This window comes from Protopterus annectens, chromosome 8.part0 (assembly GCF_019279795.1).
Source record: "Protopterus annectens isolate FY-2018-M chromosome 8.part0, PAN1.0, whole genome shotgun sequence".
Taxonomy (NCBI): Eukaryota; Metazoa; Chordata; order Ceratodontiformes; family Protopteridae; genus Protopterus; species Protopterus annectens.
The window spans coordinates 439,174,385-439,194,695 of record NC_056741.1 but is presented as its reverse complement, the minus strand read 5'-3'; the positions used below and the strand labels follow the sequence as shown (position 1 = coordinate 439,194,695).

At 39.8% G+C, this 20,311-nt stretch overlaps 1 protein-coding gene across 1 annotated transcript in view; it reads right to left on the bottom strand.

The window, feature by feature from the left end:
- LOC122808859 (protein S100-A11-like) overlaps positions 1–15,527 on the bottom strand; it is an 87,094-nt gene extending 71,567 nt beyond the window's left edge. Inside the window, exon 1 of the mRNA XM_044079957.1 lies at positions 15,373–15,527. The gene's annotated coding sequence lies outside the window, so the exon portion shown is untranslated. The remainder of the gene's footprint in view (positions 1–15,372) is intronic.
- Positions 15,528–20,311: the final 4,784 nt, after the last annotated feature.

The window sequence follows — 20,311 nt, the reverse complement described above, 5'->3', positions numbered from 1 at the left end:
TGAGTTAGAAGGCCTTAGTTTGTGGTCTGGTAGTTGGGTAAGTAAATGACTAACAAAAGAGGTCCCATCTAAGGGCTCTACAGAGCACCACTGGTTACCTTCGTATGTGATGAAGCACCTGCTTCTTGCACAGTGTGGGTTCTATCCCCTTAGCTAATTTACTGTCCATCTTGTTATATAGGGATCCATTGATAATGTATTTAACTTTCTAACTATGCTAGCATGGCATCACAGGACTTAACAAGTGAAAACATGCCATGTGTACAGCAACAGCTTCTGTTACTTTTTCAAAGACATTAACCAGATTCATTAGACAAGATCTTCCCTTATCAAAGCCAAACTGCAGTGGGTCTAGGCTGATGACATTAGTAATGTCATAGTTAATACATTTATTTATAATGTGATGTAGGGCTCTGCATATGAGACTCATCAGGCTGATGGGCATGTAATTCCCTGGGTCATTGGTGGGGCCACATCTGTATACTGGCATCATCACTGCCATGCAACAAACTTCAGAGACAAGGCCGGTGGATAAACTCAGGTTGGACAGTTAAAGGAGTGGGTGTGTCATGGCTTGTGCGTTATGTTTATTAAACAGCCAGGTATGTTATCAGGTGCCACGGAGGAAGTATTTTTATTTTTTACAGCACCTTTAGGACATGAACCTTGGTTATGACGGGAGGTTTGAGGGCTTCAGAGTTAAGGGGGCTTTGAATAGTCATTTCTGGGATGAAGATTGCACTGAATTTGTTAGCCAGCATGTTGGCAATTTCTATTGAATCAGAGTAGGTGTGACATCCTGAGTAAGAGCTGAGTAATGCTGAGTGTTATTATTTAGTTTCCTAATGTAATTTAAGAAGGATTTGTAGTTGTTCTTGGCTTCAGTTGCTAACCTCAGTTCATGGCCTGCTTTATTATGCCTAATAGCTCTTTTTAAGTATTTAGCCAGTTCTCTCATGTTATCCTTGACTCAAGGGTCCTTAGATCAGCTAAATACTTTAAGAAATTTTGTTTTCTTTTACTGTAGAGTTTATTTATGTTGGAAGAGCACCAAGGTAGTATGCTTTAATGTCCTATTCTGTGGGTGATGTCAATTGTATGCATTTATCTAAGTGAGCTTCAAATTATTTTATGTGATTTCCTGCTAAGGTTGTTTCTGGGTTGATGTTAGAATAACCCAGTCTTGAAACTTTATTATAAAATTTAATTTAATGAGATTTGCATCTTAGAATTTATTGACATCTGAGATATTGTTTTTTTTTTCAAGTTTAAAGGTTCTAATACTGAAGGTCATCAGTTTATGATTTGACTTAAATCGTCAAGATGATACCAGGGGAATAATGCAAAGACAATGTATTCATAAGGACCAGGACAGCAATATTTTTATCTCTAGTAGGCTGTTAACAATCTGTTTTCGGGAACATCTGTTTATGAAATCTAGAAAATATTGAGTGCATCCTTCAATTGAAGTATAGGCACTACAGCTTATTGAAAGATAGTTAAAGTCTCCCAAAATAATGGACTGATTATTTATAGGTAGTTCATTGACTACATCTGGGAACTTAACATGAATTTCTGGGGATGTAGACAATGTCCTGCAACAGGCTATAAACTGATACTTGTTTTTTGTGAGTGTGATTTGAAGCTCATTGAGCCCTGTTTGTAGATCCCCAGAGATCTGCCTAGAGGTGTTATGGTCCTTAACAAATATGGATATGACAACATAGTTGCCATCACATCTCAAAGCATGGTAGGCACAAAGCCCATGGATGGAGGAAATGCTTTCTCAACACTTAAACCATGTTTCAGTTATTAAACAGACTTGGATTCACTCCAAATTTGGGAGAGCCTCAAGGCTGGGCGTTTTGTTGTTAAGACTTCCGGCATTGAACACAGTTGCCTTAATGTGATCCTGGTTTGGATTTGGGTTGTCCATCAGCTTGACTCTGCCTAAAAAAGGCAGTATGAGGGAAGCAAGGGATTTAGCCAGTATGAGGAAGCCTTGGAATAAGAGGTGAAGACCACCCTTAGCAAAGCAAGTAGGATTGTTGAGCATCTTGTGTCATGTTGACACATAATGGATCCTCCTGGAATGGCACCAACAATTTAGCCAGTTGCTGAAAATAATTAACTTTTCTTTGTACTTAGGCATCATACTTTGAAAAGGAAGGATTCCGTTGAAGACTTACCTGCATTTGTGACATGCACTGAGAGTTTTGATATGTCTCTCTGGTTCCCCTTCAAAACATCTAAAACCAAAACACCAAGACCATAACATCTAAAATCCATAACATCTAAAACCCATAACATCGAATTTCATAACATCTAAAATGTATAATATGTAATAGTGTATCATCAAACGTGTAAATTTTATAGTTTAATCTGTTAATCTTGTGGTATCACTATGAGATGTTGTAGTTTTTATTTCTACAGTTATTATTTATATAGTGTAGGAAGTTATGCTATTTATATAGTGCTTATTTTGCCACTCTGTATGTGTTTTTTAGGCCATACAGGTAAGTGATATAGACATTATTTGTACATTCTTTATGGTGATCGTGATACAGTGGGGTTAGGAAATTAACTTTTTCCCACTGTAGTGTGATCTTGTAGTTGGTATATTTAATTTATGAGTGGTGGGGGGATGCAGGGGGAATGTAGGAAAAAGTGTGTTTGTTAGTTTGATGTTGTTATATGTGGAGGGGATGTTATTTTCATGTGATTTGTAGTGTTTGATGTTGCGATGCACATTTTAGATGTTATGAAATTCAGTGTTATGGGTTTTAGATGTTTTGGGTTTTAGATGTTATGGTTTCGATGTTATGATTTTAGATGTTATGGGTTTTAGATGTTTTGAAGGGGAACCATTTCTCTGTATATCCATCAGGGTTTTGTGCATACTACGCAGATCTCACAGTTTCGTGCATTTTTTAATCCTGTGGATAAATAAGGCAGAAAAACATTAATCCTCAGTTTATTTCAGTGGCACGTGAACAGAGCTAGGCGTGACTTGATGCTTTTGAAAGATTTATGCTTCTATGCGACTTTCTGGCAACTGAACAGGACTAGTTGTGAACTGATAGCTTTTGAAAAACCCATGAATGTGCTTCAACAGAAGGAGACAGCTGATCCTTTGATCTTGATTATTTTAAGGTAAATTAGCTGGAATTAGTTTTCTTTAATCTTAATTGCCTTTCAGTTTTTTTTACAACTCTTTTATTTGCTTGGTAGGCCAAGAATAAAGCCTGGATAGATAGACAGACAAATAATTAACACAGGGGAAAAGTGAGGCATTTAAGAATAAGGCATGAACGGAAACAGGCTGGACAAGAAGGCTGGGTGAGAGACATTGATAAAGGAACTGAATATATAGAACAGTTCTGTAGAGATTTGTGGTTGCATATGATATTGATCCTGAAGGAGAATGGGTGAGCTTCATGGTAGAATAAGGGAACCACAAATGGTACTGAATTGGCCAGTCAGGTTATAAAGCACACAATGAGACTATAGAGGAGGAAACAGGCAACATGTCATCAGAAAAGGTAGGGAGAAGGCAAAAAACAAGATGGCATGGAGACAGGTTGTTCAAAGCATAGAAGCAAGTGGGGATGTGCAAAAGAAGATGAAGGGAGAAAGGAGAAAATTCAGCCACAGCAAAAATGATGATATGGAGAAGTAAAACCAGATGGAAAGGCAGATGCAAAGACTAGTGACATTTGATAAAGAGGAGACAGAAATGGACATGTATAATCCAATACCACAAGAAAAGCAGCAGGAAATTGGTCTAGAAGAGACACTCTGTTAGATGGGAGGGACATATGATGAGAGAGACAGAAAGAGTGGAGAGTTTTCACATTGATGCAGAAGGGGCGAACTATAATACAGGGAGAGAGGCAGCCATCACAAACAGTGAGAAGAGTTCAGTATAAGGGAGATACTACAGACAGGAGGAATGTGGAAGCATATGTAGACATTGATAAACTCTCCAAGTAGAGAACTGAAGTGTTAGTAAGTACCAGGGAATGGCTGAAAAATGCCAGGAAATGGGGTTGGAGGTAACATTCTTCAAAGTGTTGCCTGTAACAGCAGCTAGAATATTGAAGAAAAAGAGGATTAAGTAGTATAACAAGTTGATGTTGTAGAGGATAAAGGGAAAAACCTTGTGACTGGAGGGAGGATGAGGGATGTGGCAGAGAGATCACCTTATCTCAAAAGAGGCAGCAGTGGTTAGTTCTGCAGTGGAAAGGAAAATCTCAATGATCATACATTTAAACAAAGATGGAGGGTAGTATAGAATGCCACAGAAGCAGGAAAAGGAGGCAGGTGTTCAGACAGTCGACAGAAAATAAAAAGAATGTAAAATATAATAGAGGAACAAACAAAGAATGGTAACATTGTTCAGCTGGATAGTATTATTTACAAGAGTAAAAGTCTAGGTGTGGGAAACTGAGGAGTTCCAGATAGTGTTGCAAATTGGCAAGGTGGACTGAGGTCATATCACAGAAACATTGGCTTGTGGTTGGGACTGATGGGTCCATATCAGAATAGTGAAGATGCATTTAATCGAACGCCTCTTCGTCGACACATAAACAGCGAACACACTAAAGCACAAACACTCAGAACACCAATTTCTTTCCCTGGGAGAGAAATTGGTAGCACTAACACACAAAAACACACACTTTCAAACATTACAATGTGGGGGGCTTCACCCCCCCCGACTAAATATACCAACTCCGAGATCTCACTACAGTGGGGAAAGGGGCAAACACATGGGGAAGGCCAAGCAATTTCTTTCCCAGGGAAAGAAATCGCTGTTTTGAGCATTCGCACTTTTGTGCGTTCGCTGTTTATGTGTTGACGAAAAGGTGTTTGATTAAACGCCTCTTTGCTATTCTGATATAGACCCAGGGCTGGCACATGGAGTTACCTTGCTATAAAGACAGGGAAGGAAAGCATGAAGATAAAGTAGTAACATGTCTAAAGGGAGGCATTAGATGTGAGGTTACAGTGGAGGAAGAACACCAAACCATTACAAGGGAGAAGGGACAAACAGTATCAGAACCTAAGCTAAATATCCAGGCAGCATTATTTAGAATGCAAAGAATATTAGAAGCTATGGTAACTGTATTATTTAGAATACAAGTATGTCTTCTTTTTCTTGACTGAATTATACATTAATGGGAATGCTTCAGTTATTGATACTGTTACTGCTATATCTACAACTGTACAAAAAGAGCCCCGTCAGCTACATCTGATTTGGTGAGGGCTGGGGTGGGGGATGATACAGTGTATCATTCCTTAGACACATCATGGAAGGGGAATGAGGCTATTTCTCCTGTATTAGACATTGTTGATGATGTGTTTTCAGAATCAAGCATGGCTCCTGATTCCCTACCTCGGCTCCTAGTAAGCCAGACAGATATTACAGGGTTCCTGACTCCCACAAATTTCTATTCAAAAATCCTGCTGCTGATCCAGAGACTATTTCTCAGGGTCCCAAGGGTGTAAAGCCTCTACAGCCAAAAATCCTACCCCCTTTGATAGAGATTCCAGGGCTCTGGATGGATGGGGAAAGAAGGTTTATACGTCTGCTACCTTGGCAATCAGAGCCTTAAACTGCCAGTTTCATATGCTTAAATATCAACAGCATGTTGATTTCTGATTATGTGGAAAATAAAGAGTTACAGGAATTATTGCATTCAGCAGAACAGGTTGGAAAGCATACTCTGCAATGTGGTTTTGATTCCTTGGAGGCCTCTTGCAGGGCCACAGTTACTGGATCTGTGATTAGAAGGCATGCCTGGCTCAAGGAGCAAAATCTGCCTGATCATGTTAAAGCTAAATTGTTGGATGCCCCCTTGCAGCATGATACTCTGTTTGGTAATAAGGCAGAAGAGGTTTTAAAGAAAATGGAAGACAAAGCTAAATCTATGCAAACTGTAAAAGATTTCTTGCAAGTGCAGCCACCCAGGTTTAGTAGACACTGGCCTACTAAAAATTGGTCCTTTCCTGTGTCCAACAGAGCCACTCAAGGCAAATCCAGGCACTCAAAAGGCTCCAGATACCAATCACATGGTTCTTACAGGTTAAAGCAATGGGGTGCCTCCACCTGGAAATCTGGAGGAAACAAAGCACAACCCTACAGTAAGCAGTCTCAATGACTTTCCTCTACCATCACTGAGCACTTATCTTTTGGCAGCCCCCTTGGGGGGAAAACTAGCACTTCATGCTCAAAATTGGCAGTTAATTACCCAGGACAAGTGGGTACTGAACATAGTATCCCAGGGGAACATATTTAATTTTCATACTTTGCCAGTTCCAAATGGATGGTCAGATCTGCCACAAAATCAGTGGGCAGAGGCTCAGAAACAAGTCATGTCCCTCATGGATATGGGGACTATTCAACCGGTACCAGAACAGGAAAAAGGGCAGGGTTTTTATTCAACTATTCCTGGTACCCAGAAAAGACAATTCTTGGTGTCCAATACTGGACTTATCGATTCTGAACATGTTCCTGGACATTCCAAAATTCAAAATGCTGACTTTACAACAGCTACTGCCTATGCTGGGCAGGAACACTTGATTAGTGACTCTAGACTTAGAAGAGGCATACCTGCATATCCCAGTAAGGGAATCATGCAGAAGATACCTCCACTTCAAGGCAGGTTTTATGCATTACCAGTTCTCTGCACTGCCCTTTGGTTTATCTGCTGCACCCAGGGTCTTTACAAAGTGCCTGGCACCAGTAATTGCATTCTGCAGACAAAGAAGCATTCAAATTTATCCTTATCTGGACGATTGTCTCATTCAGGCAGAGGACAAGGACACTCTTCTTCAACATCTGGCATTTGTAAAAAGGCTTCTAGCATGCCTAGGGTACACCATAAACAAAAAGAAATTACAACTGGTACCCTCTCAAATAATTACATTCCTGGGTGCAAGCTTGAATACAACTGCATAGATAGCTTACCTCACGCCAGACAAACAAAGGCAACTGACAACATACTTCAAACAAATGGCAACAAAAACCCAGTTATCTGCAAGACAAATTCTGCAGGCTTTGGGGTTCATGGCATCCTGCATTCTACTAATTCCATATGCGAGACTGCACATGAGGAAACTTCAATGGTACCTAAAAAGCTTATGGAGCCAACATTGTCACAGTCTGGAAACAATGATTCCTCTCATCCCCTATCTACAACAGGAGTTTCTTTAGTGGGCAGAGACATGTCACCAAAACAAGGAACTGTCATTCATTCTACCCCCTGCCACCCAAACCCTAACTACAGATGCATCAGACTATGCTTGGGGGGCCCACCTGGCGGGGAGATGCATTCTGGGCAAATGGAGCCCAAAATAAATGCAACTGCATATCAACCAGAAAAAGATGCTAGCTGTTCAGAATGCTCTGACAGCCTTCAAGGACTTACTTCATCCAGGACAACTACTGATAAAGATGGACAACACCACAGTTATGTGGTACATAATCAAGCAGGGGGGGTACACATTCCTACCCCCTTTGCAGACTAGCCATGGCATTGTGAAACAGAACTTTGACTTACCAAATACATCTTCAAGCTCAATTCTTGCCAGGAAAACAAAATACTCTGGCAGACGACCTAAGCAGAAATCTTATGGACCCGCACAAATGGAAACTGGATCCACAAATCTTCAGTATGTTAACACAGAAATGGGGGAGCCCAGACATAAATCTATTTTTCTCTCCCCAAAATTATCAGTTGGACAAATTCTGCACAAGAACTCATCACAAAAAAGCATGGAACAGTCTACGCCTTTCCCCCTCTGCCTCTTCTCTCCAATATCTTACTAAAAGTCAGACAGAAAAAACAAAAATGATCCTAGTTGCTCTGGACTGGCCTTGCCAACACTGGTACCCAATTCTAAGGAATATGTCTCAACTTCCCCCTTGGTACTTGCCTCAAATACCTGTCTCTGCAGTACAATCAAATTCTGCACACTCAGCTCCAAACTCTGAACCTTGCTGCATGGCTGATCATTTAATTATTCAAACAACACCCCTCAGTAAATCTGTGATGGATGTCATTTTGGAAGCCAGAAGGCCTAGTACTAAAAAATCTTATACTGATAAATGGAAGAGATTCTGTGCTTGGAACCAAGCACAAGGAACAGACACAGCAAAGCCCAATATTCCTCAGGCTTTACAATATTTGACTGAGATGCTTGACAAGGGCCTGTCCTTTTCTTCAATAAAAATCCATGCCTCTGCCATCTCAGCTCATTACAACACAGAGCCTCCCCCCTCTTTTCTCATCCTCTGCTTAAACAGTATCTTAGAGGGGGCCAAAAATCTAAGGCCTCCCAGAAGATCACCAGCTCCTGCATGGGACCTCAATTTTGTACTGGAAAAGCTCACCCTGCCTCCTTCTGAACCAGCAGCTACTGCAGATATGACATTTCTATCTTGGTAAACAGCTTTTCTCTTGGCAGTCACTTCAGCAAGAAGGGTTTCAGAACTATAGGCTCTCATGGCTGTGGAGCCTTTTATTACATTTTACCCGGACAGGGGTGTCCCTCAGGACCAGTCCTTTTTTTATGCCTAAGGTGGTATCCAGTGTGACTCTTAACCAGACAATTCACCTGCCAACATTTTACCCAAATCCGCAGAACAAGGGGGAGCGAATTCTGTATTCATTGGAAGTACACAGACAACTAATATTCTACTTAAACAGGACCAAATCTCTATGAAAGTCTGAGCAACTACTGGTAGCATTTGCTGCAGGATCAGAGGGGAAGGCTATATCAAAGCAGACTACTTCTAAGTGGATAAGCCACTGCATTCATTTCTGCTACTTGCACCATGGTAAACCTGTGCCCAAGGGGATCAGGTCTCATTCCACCAGGGCTGCCACTACCTCAGCAGCTTTTCTCAGAGGGGTTCCAACCAAAGACATTCAAGAGGCTGCTACTTGGAGCTCTGTTCATACCTTCACAGAGTATTACCGTTTGCCTCTCTTCTCCAAATCCAGGGCAGGCTTTGCCACTGCAGTTCTGCAGGGCCTTATAGCCTCTCCTAATGCTGTTTAGTTCCATCCTCCCATCCATAGCTTTGGGATTCTACCCAAATGTAATGACTGCAACAGTGAAACACGAATAACATAGTACAATTGTGTACACTTACCATAAATGTAGATGTTCGAGTGTATTCACTGTTGCAGTCCGGGTTACCCACCCACCACCCCCCTTTTCTATACCTTTTCTTTCCTTCACTATATACTAAAGCCTTTGTGGTGTATTTGCTGTTAGATGAAGGTAAAGTTTATGTTGATAAAAGTGTATATATATATATATATATATATATATATATATATATATATATATTTATTTATTGTTTGCTCCCCATTTGGGGGGCATCTGACATCTGAGGCAAGAAAAACTGAATAAAATGGCATTGGCTGCATGTTTTATACCCCTGACGATCTGACGTCATGGAAGAGAAGACAGCAACTGACGCAGGACTCAAGACTTTGTTATTCAGGCCGACTGAGGGCAACATGCCAGCAGATTACCCAAATGTAATGACTGCAACAGTGAATACACTCGAACATCTACATTTATGGTAAGTGTACACAACTGTACTTTACTCACTATCTTATTCACTCACTCACAATCACTTTCATTGATGGTCACTGTGGCAGCAGGGCAGATCAAGCTTCCTGTTGCACAGGCACAGAGTCTAACTCAACCTGATAATTCCCAAGTTAATCAAAAGACATAATCCCTCCCCAATGTCATGGATCTGCAGTGGGGTCTCCATCTCATTGGGTCATGAGAAGAACAACTCCAACATGTGCTGTCTAGGGGTTTCTCTATACCTCTCAAACTCTTACAGCAAGAAACCTGAACAAAGCCACAAATAATGGGGGGAAAAAGACTTTGTTATTCAGCAACAGTGAATACACTCGAACATCTACATTTATGGTAAGTGTACACAACTGTACTTTACTCACTATCTTATTCACTCACTCACAATCACTTTCATTGATGGTCACTGTGGCAGCAGGGCAGATCAAGCTTCCTGTTGCACAGGCACAGAGTCTAACTCAACCTGATAATTCCCAAGTTAATCAAAAGACATAATCCCTCCCCAATGTCATGGATCTGCAGTGGGGTCTCCATCTCATTGGGTCATGAGAAGAACAACTCCAACATGTGCTGTCTAGGGGTTTCTCTATACCTCTCAAACTCTTACAGCAAGAAACCTGAACAAAGCCACAAATAATGGGGGGAAAAAGGCCCAAAATAGAGACACTTTTTACATATTGCTCTTACAAATTTAGAAAGTTGATAGAATAACAGGATTTGCATTTGCATGAATTTTCTGAAGGATATTAAGTCTGAAAATAAAATGTCTGCCATTATTTTCTAACTTCAGTCCTCACTGATTTGCCAGTTTGTTTGTCTTTTCGGCTTTTCCTGGTTAGGGGTCGCCACAGCAGAACTCCGGTCCGCTAATGATTGGCAGTAGATTTTTATGGTGCCGAGTTGCCAGCCCGATGCCCAACCTTCAGCGAAGGCACGCCCATTCACGCATGTCTTTCGGAGGCCACTCGACCGTGGGGAGGACATGCAGACTCCACACAGAAGGCAGTTCAGCCATGAATCGAACAGGAGAACCTCTTGCTATGAGGCAACAATGCTACCTCTGTACCACTGCTGCTTCCTCACTGATTTGCCAGTGGTTTGCCAAAAAACTACAGTTTTATGAGAAATAGACCAAAAATATGAGTCAAAAATCTGGTCATTCTGGGAAAATCTGGACAGCTGAGTGCTATGCTATATGATGCATGAGCTACTTTGGTTGGCTCAGCTCCTCTTGATTGAAAGAAACAGTTTTCCTAATCTATAGTTCTCCCAGATCATTCATTTCCAAACCCCATCACGATGAGTAAGTGCAATGATCCAATGGAAAAATCTAATTTCTGCTACTTGCAGCCATGGTGCATTCTTTCCTCACTACATACACCTCTTGATCACAGATGAGCATGGGGTTGTAAACTTATGATAGCAGTTTTTAAGAACTTAGCTTTTATTTTACCAGAAATCATTTTATGTTTCTTCACAGAGATGTTCAGTGTCTGCATCTGCATCAGCAACTGCATCATTAATGAATAAAGCCTTAAGGTACTTGATCTCCCCCAGTAAGGCTAGTTGTTACTTCCACCACTTCCACCACTTAGAGTAATTTGCTCTTTTCTAGGATAGCATAATGGCCTCATACTCGGAAGTGTTGATTCTCAACTGACCTGCTTGAGACTCACCAGCAAATCTCTTAAATGCATGTCACAGAATGCCTTCAAATGAGGCCAAAATGTAAAACTTCCTATAAACAGCCAATAATCCACTACTAGATTCCCAGATTAGATACCTTCTTAATTCTGGCTGCATCTTGACTAGTTGCTTATGAAAAGCATGAATAGAACTAGTGACGTGACACACCCTGGGAAAAGTCCAGTACCAACCTTGTACAAATATGACTTACTGCTGAGAATGTGGCCATCATTGCCTTCATACAAGTATCAGATAATCTGCAGCAGCCTTAGTAAGGTACCCCCATGATCTCACAGGACCTAACACAGCAGATGCCTGATATGAAGTCGTAAGTCTTCCCAAACTCCACAAAACATCTGGAAACCGGATTAGTAAAGTGCCATGATTCTTTGCACAAATGTACAGTGCTAAGGCACTAATCTATTATACCACAACTTTGTCTGAATCAACATTGTTCCTCCTAAATCCAAGACTTGACTTCCATCTGTTGAATCCCCTCCAGGACTATTGCATAGGTTTTCATAGGTTTATAGGTTCATAGAAGATTACTAGACTAACCATCCTAGAGCCCTTACAAGCCTAGCCATATTTATCCTGAGTTGCCCCATCTTTCAAAGGAAGGCTGAGATGTATGTTCCTCCCATCTGGAGAACAATCTCCGGTCTCCAGTTTTCCACTCAGTGGCACTGTTCTCATCTTCTATGCAATACTGATGAGGAAAAGTAGCCATGCTGCTTTAACAATTCCTAGTGCTTTAAACATCTCTGATGACATATCGACTACACATGCAGTCTTATCATTGTGAAAGCCTCTAACCAGCACCATGACCAAAGCTTCCATAATGAAAGCCAAATCACTGCAGACTTGAAGTACAGCCTTTTGATAGGTCTATAATCCATATAATATAGTGTAAAATCAGCTTCCTATTTAATAAAAACATTACCATATCTGTCTTGGAAAAATCAGCAATTTGCAAAGTCATGCAAATAGCCTTCCGAGCAGCAGTAGCATATGAGAAATGTAAGGTTGGCATTACATTTTTAAGCCATTCTCTGACTGTTAACTGTCCAGCCCTTTCCGGTTCAGATTAAATCAGCCATTCATCTAGCTTTTCATTTGTTTAATTGTCATTCCAGTGCCAGATCTTCATGTATCCAAGTCGTATTCTTAGGTGGATAGTAAGAAAAATGTTAAACTACATATTACTTGCCATACACCAGTGTTACTTTTGTGTCTTCCTAGTTTGATTAAGTCATCATGAACAGTGCAAATGTTGTTTTGAAACAACTATCTTCTGAATCAGTGTGTTCCTTTGTATGCCGTGCAGTGAAAGCCAGTGACGTCATACAGAGTTAAATGTACCATCATGCATCCCCAAACATGTATTATATTACCTACTAATGCATGCTTTGTGCAATACCTTCATAAACCACCAGAGGGGACTATACCTTACAATATTACATATCACCCATACGGGAAAGCAGAGCTTGCAATTAACCACATTTTCCATCTCACTTTACTGTTCTTTGTCAGACCAAGTGAATTCCTAAATGGAGTCACAGGAGTACTGATAGAGTCCTGTCTGTGTCTTGATGGCAATAACTGTAACTGTTATTGTACCTTAAAACACAAAATTAGTTCTACTTTGGTGATGGTGGCCAATGTTTCTGCACTTGTGTACATAATTATTTTACATTTAGATAGTTTTCTTACTCAGCCAGGTCCAGTGAGACTAGAACTCCATTCTCACTTATAATGTAGAGATACAAGGAACTGAAACAGGAAACTGGCTGGTTTCAAACAGAAACCTCCAGCTTTATATCCCGATGTTCTGTCTGCAGTATTCTATGGTGTTTTTTTTTTTTTTTTGTATAATAAAGCCTTGTTGTCAGTGTTAATCCAGAGAGCAGATGAGTCAGGATTTTTTTTTTCTCCTCAGAGATACTGCCCCTGTGATCAGCTTAAATTTGTGCTCAATGGCACAAGTGAGGAGACTGTAACTTTACAAAGACTTTCTGCAGGTGATGACCAAAGACCTCACATGTTTGGCCTGCCTATCGTGTCTGACACTCAATGTTGACCTATAAAGATGCAATGAGGTTCCTCAAAGCTTTTTCTTTAAATGAGTGGGAGAAGATAATCAGTCCCTTTTGGGACCACTATTGACCAAAAACGCTTCAAGAAAACATTTTTCTTGTCCACCTAAAATAATAAATTGGATCCTCCTGATATTTGCTCTCAGGTTAAAACCACATCTGTGTATATATATCTATATATATATATATATATATATATATATATATATATATATATATATATATATATATATATATATACATATATATATATATATATACATATATATATATATATATATATATATATATATGTGTGTGTGTGTGTGTGTGTGTGTGTGTGTGTGTGTGTGTGTATTTATCCCCCTCCTCATAAGTATTATGTATTTTTTTCCTGAGTTATTCCAAAGTAGCTTTTGATTATTCTTCAGTTAATTGTTTTCTTATAACTTATACAGCATTCCTTTCACATCCTTAACTTCCTTCACCTTACCACTCTCCTCTGTTTTGTTCACCTCTTATTTCCACCTAGATAGTTAGCTTTATTCCTGCTCTAAAGTCACAAAATGTTCAGATTGATAATTTGTTTTGCTTAATTAATCCTGTTCTGTTTGACCTCTGTCTGTTCACTTTCCCAAAGACCTGCTAGAACAATTAATTTACCCAATAAACAAATATACAGGACATGTGAAGATAAAACAGTCTTGACTAAAATAATGAGAAAAAAAAACAGAGACAGAATCCAAAGAGGTACTGCATTTTTCATCTCTTTTTACATTATTTTACATGTGCATACACAGACAGGCAGACAGACAGATGCACACACACACACACACACACACACACACACACACACACACACACACACACACACACACACACACACACACACACACACACACACACACACACATTTCACAGAGGAGGTGTGGTACTAAGCAACCAAATCTAGCAACACTAGGTATACATGGTCATTATGTTTTCTGTGTACATGTGCGTGTGTGCGTGTGTGTGTGTCTTAAAAAAAAAACAAAAAAAAAATGTATCAGTTTTGTATGGCTGGTATTAATATTAATCAGGTGGTGAATACAATTACAATGCTCTGAAAGTATCATTAGCTGATTAATTTAAGCAACCATCTGAATAGTTTGCTTATAAATTCTTTCACCATTTGCCAGAGAATAAAACAAATGATGCTGATAAGGAGTTTAAATTAATGTTTCACCATGCATTATTGTGATTTTGACTTCACTTGCCTTTTCCCTTCATGATATTACAGTTATGCAACAATGTGCTTTAAGTATTTTAAAGATCAGTAATTTAAGTATTTAAACTCAAAAACAGAACACAGTTGAAATGTAATGACAAGCTTTACAAGTTTGCCAGTATATTATTACAACTGTACTTTTCGCTATGTACAATATAATATACACATATTCCCTATGAAAAGAGAACACAGTTTACAGAGAGTAACATGCAGTGTTAATCTCACTGAAAGCTTACAAAGACATTTTCTTTTCATCTTCCAGTACTGAAAGATTCCTTCCTGACATCCGACATTGTTCTGTTCTATACGTTGACAGAAACCTACAGTATGGTTCCTCATCTTAAACATTTCTCATCAGAGAAACATACAGGCATACTGGTAAACAGGCAGTTTATTTTATAAATAAGTGAAAACATGCATCAGATTTAATGTAACAGTAAAATCTAGCTCATACCTATTAATCAATAAAAATATTTATAGAGACAGCAAAACAGTAATAGAAAGTTCTGATATAGTAACACAGTTTGTTTTCAAACTCTTAGCACTTCCACAAATTGATTCATTGACATTGCCACCTCTTCACTTAAGAAAAAAAAATGTACAGATGTACATTCAGTCTATTATCATTTCCCTGTTAATTATTATGTAAACATCGACATCTACTGATGAATGGTCAGTTCTGTTCAGGCAGTGCATATATGAGAAAAATGTTCAACTCACCCTATTACGGCAGAGTATCAAGCAAGTGATCACAAAACAATAAAAAAGAATCGTGCAGAATGATTTTATATATCTTTTTATGTCTTTTCTTTTCTCTAGTCACTGCTTTCTACCGATGAAACTTTTTGAGACATTAGAGTGGGCTTTGCAGCCGGATATTATGGACATGCTATTTGATAGGTTCTTTGGTTACCAGAGGTCCCTCCCTCTGCATTTACTGTGAGTTTTTTTTTTTTTAATATATTCCTGGCACCACACCCATTCAGTTTATGACTCACAAACCCACAGCCCTGGTGCTTGAAAACAAATGTTTCAAGCTCCATTTTTTTGAAGAAATATTTTGCAAGTGCACTTATACAGAAAACATATATCAGTATGTCTTTTGAGATTCAAGTAAGGACTTGTGAAATAAGTATCATCAGTCAAATTCTTGCTAGAAGGAAATAATTGCTGTGCAGACCTGAGCAAACCAGTGCACGATGCTTCTTTTATACTAGCTGCAAAAATGCATAAAGAAATAGGTTTAATTAAAATACTTCACATTTCCTTTGTTATAATAACTGTAAAACCTAGCAATGTAAACTGTGAGAGGTAAGATAAGTATTCAGTAGGAAATGCCGGGAAAACAAATGCTAAAAAAACTTCTGGTAATAAGGGGTCTATATCATATTATCGAAATTCCAAAACATCGAACACCATAAGCTCGAACTTGGAATTTCAAAATATGATATCATCAAAAGCTCAGAACAGTGAATTTTTTCCCTGGGAAAAAAATTGCTGTTCCGAGAAACACACACACAACACAAGCACACCAAAAAAACAGCACTCCACACACATGCACTTAAAATCACACATATAACCCTACACTAAACTGTACATACACTACTATCTGTCCACTTACCTTAACCCTAACCCTAAGGTCCGTCACTATCACACACTCACCTGACCAGTGCCCTAACCCTAACTCACCTACCATGCCCTAACCCTAAAGTCAATCACTATCGCATACTCACTTCACCCGCACCCTAACCCTAACTCGACTAACCCATGCCCTAACGTCTGCACAATCGCAAACTTACCTGAACCCGACCCGTAACTTTCCACCACAGTGCTGAAAATAGTGAAGCCACAGAAACAGCCACCCAAATTCTTTCCCTAGGAAAAAATTCGGTGTTCTGCAGCTTCGCTATTTTCAGCTGTCGCTGTTTTGGGGTCGATATAAGAACATTCGATGTTTTAAAACTTCGATGTTCTAATACAGACCAGGTAATAAGTACCCTACTCACCCCCTCAACACACACACACACACACACACACACACACACACACACACACACACACACACACACACACACACACACACGCAAATATGTAATGGACAGATAAGAGATAAATGGAGCTAAATATCTAAAATCCTCAGAAATATCTCTCCTAAAACATTTAATATCATGTTTTAGAAAGCCATACATGGTCATACTTGCAACCATCATTCCTTTTATTTAAAAAATTACACTTGAAAAGCCTTATAAAATGTACTTATAACCTAACAGCTGGCAGCTGAGATCAGACCCCCCCCCCTACAAAACATAATGTTCTGTTTCTGTTTGGAAAACGCTGATAGGTCTAACAGAAGCAGGAAAGCAAAGACTGTAGCTGCAGTACCTGACTGCAACATAATTAAAAAAATATGTCTATCTATCTATCTATCTATCTATCTATCTATCTATCTATCTATCTATCTATCTCTCTCTATATAGATAGATGGATTTTTTTTTTTACAGAAGGTTTGTCTTCCCTGCACCTCCATATAGATACTATGCTCAACATCTCTTTTAACTTGATATGCAAAGTGTGGGATAACTTCTGATAATATCAGGAATGCAGTAAAGACAGAGTAACCTCAGATCTAGTATATATTCCTCCATATTTAATAAAACCATCTTGTTAAATGCAGACATCACAAAGTCAGTCATTGCACTTAAAGCAGGCACCCAGTAAACATACAATCATTACATGCAGAAACACAAAAACATCCATAGTAAGAGTGGATGAGTTACAATTTCATTTTCTTTGTCAATTTCCTTGCTCACTGAATCTATTTTGTCCCCACTATCTTTTCTTTTTCCTAACTGCTTATGAATGCCAATGAGGACGTTGTTCTTACCATCTCTGTTGAGAGTTTGTGACAAGCACTCACCACCTCTCCTGCAGAAAAATACAACATACATGAATTCTTACCATGCCTTTGTTAGCCTCACAGCATGCCCATTATATCTGAACATTTCCTTCTTTGAAATTTGCTGCCTTACAGTGCAATATTTATGCACAGTCACTTAAAGTTTTTCCACCTCCTTTCTCTTCTCTTTTAGATGTATATAATGAAGTCACCACATTCTTTCTTTAAATAACACATACATCAGATCTTAACAGCATTTGTTTCTGTTCTTTTCTGAACTGCATCTCTACCTTCATCCTGCAGATATGGCCTCTAGAAATGAAGAAAAAGTATTCCAAGTTTGTCATCAATAATGGCCTATAGGAATGCATCTCAGTGTTCATACATTTACTAGTCTTGGCTTTATTAAGTGCTGTTTCATCTCAAGGGCTTATCTGTCTCCCTTGCCCTGGGTTATTGTCAGAACTGAATGCAGTATCCCATACAGTCTTACTATGGCAGTAAAGAAAGAGGGGGTTACTGCAGTGGATTCATATCAACCCACTGAATTATCTTTATCAAAAACAAAACTCACTGAAACTCCCACCTCCAAAAGCACGTATAAGGTGAATGTGAAAAAAAAATATTTCAGTAATATAACAGCTGGTGAAAAAGTATTTTTATCCTAATTACCACAGGTTTCTTAGGTCTGTGTTAAACGCTAAATCTCAAACAATGTTACTCTGTAGTCGGTTTGGAATGTTGTGAGGTACCATTACATCTGTGAGGCTAGTAACATTTGTGGTGTGTGTCACACAAATTAGACTTTTTATTATTACTACCATTTTAATCTGTTTGGACATTCCCAACATAATCAAAATGTTGCATGGTCTTTCTTTGCAGTTAATTCCGAAGTGCAGATCATGGATTCTCTCATGAAATAATGTAGCTGGTTCACAAGAATTCCCTACTGGGTTTGAACATCAGACCTTGTTCATAGGTTCATAGGTAGGTACTAGGCTATCAGCCCAAGGGCCTACATAAGTCTAGCCAACAAGGTTCCCTGGCTTACTCCACCCAAGAAAGTTATTTTCCTGTGCCACTGTCGAGCAGAGACACAGAAGTGATCCCCGGGGTGTATTTCCTATTTCCCATCCACTCAGCAAGATTTTTCTTGAAGAGTGCTAATGAAGAACTTTGCATGACATAGATGGGTAGCCTGTTCCAGAGTATGGGAAGTCTCTGGGACAGAAATCTATCCCTCCAGCATGTCATGTTTATTGTGATGACAAGGTTTAAGTCCCTAGAGCATGTAGTTCGGAGGGATTGTGATTTCTTTAGGTGTAGCATGTCCAACACCTCTGGGTTTGACATAGCTTTATATGTTAGGCAGAGATCATCTCGGAGTAGGTGATATGCTACGGTGTAAAGCTGGAGTTTTTTGAGGCGGTCAGTGTAGGGCATTTATTTGAGGCCAGTAATCCTCTTTGTGAGGTACTTCTGTGGCCTTTCCAGCTGCTGCAGATGTCTTGTGAAGTACATTCCAAAAGGGGCATTGTACTCTATAACGGGTCTAATGAGTGTCGAGTAGAGAGGAACAATGAACTCTTTTTTCCTGGATGAGAACCCTTTTATGATGAGGTGTGCCATGTAGAAGGACTTCCTGACTACTGTGGTGATGTGACTATCAAAGGATATACTACTGTCCACCTGGGTCTCAAGGTCTCATCACACATTTGGTGTTAAGTAGATTGCTGCCTATGTGGTAGTTCATGGGTACAGAGTTTTTACCAAAGGGGATGACACTGCACTTTTTGGCATTGAGCTTGAGGCCATGGCTCTGACACCAGGCATCTGTCTCAGAGAGGCCCTTCTGTAGGATGTCCACATCATTTGAGGTTTGCAGTCATCTGCGAGCTTCGTTAGCCAGAGGACTTCTGTGTTAGCCTGCACTTCAGAGAAGTAGATACCAAACAGGAGAGGTCCCAGGATGGAACCCTGTGGTACTCCACTTGTCACTGCTTTGAGGTCAGATTTGGAGTCTGCAACTTTTACAGTGTGGGTTCTGTCAGTGAGCCAGTTGGCAACCCATCTTGTGACATAGGAATTTATACCTAGTTTAGTGAGTTTAGCTATAATTCCAGAATAGGGGATGATGTCGAAAGCCTTGGCGAGGTCAAGATAGGCTGTGTGAACCACCTCATCTATGGCTTTGGTGACTGCCTCAAAGAAGTCAATCAGGTTCAGGAGGCATGATCTGCCTTTCACAAACCCAAACTGGGTGGGATCCAGAGTTTGGAGTTTACCAATGTCTTTGTTTATGAGTTCTATGATGATACGTTCCATGGCCTTGCAGACCAGGCTTGTCAGGCTAATAGGTCAATAGTTCCCGGGATCAGTGGTGGCTTCCCCTTTGTGGAATGGGATAACTGTTGCTGTGCACCATTCAGTGGGCACAAAGCCTGATGCGAGGCTATTATTGAATATGGTGCTTAAGTGGGGAGCCAGTTTGTTCTGAAGTTCATGTAAAACACAGCCTGGGATGTTGTCTGGTCCCATGGATGCTGTGTTTTTGGCTTTAGAGAGTGCAGCTTTTACCTGCGTAGTTGTGATTACAGGGACTCTGCATTGTTCCTGTATAGATATGGGCCCTTTAGGGGGTGTGGGGGGGGGGGGTAAAGTTAGCACGGAACCTATCTGCCAGGATGTATATCAGTTGGTTCTGTAATTTTCACACCTTTGTGCTGTAACTCAGAGCATATCTGGGTGTTGCCATTGAGATTC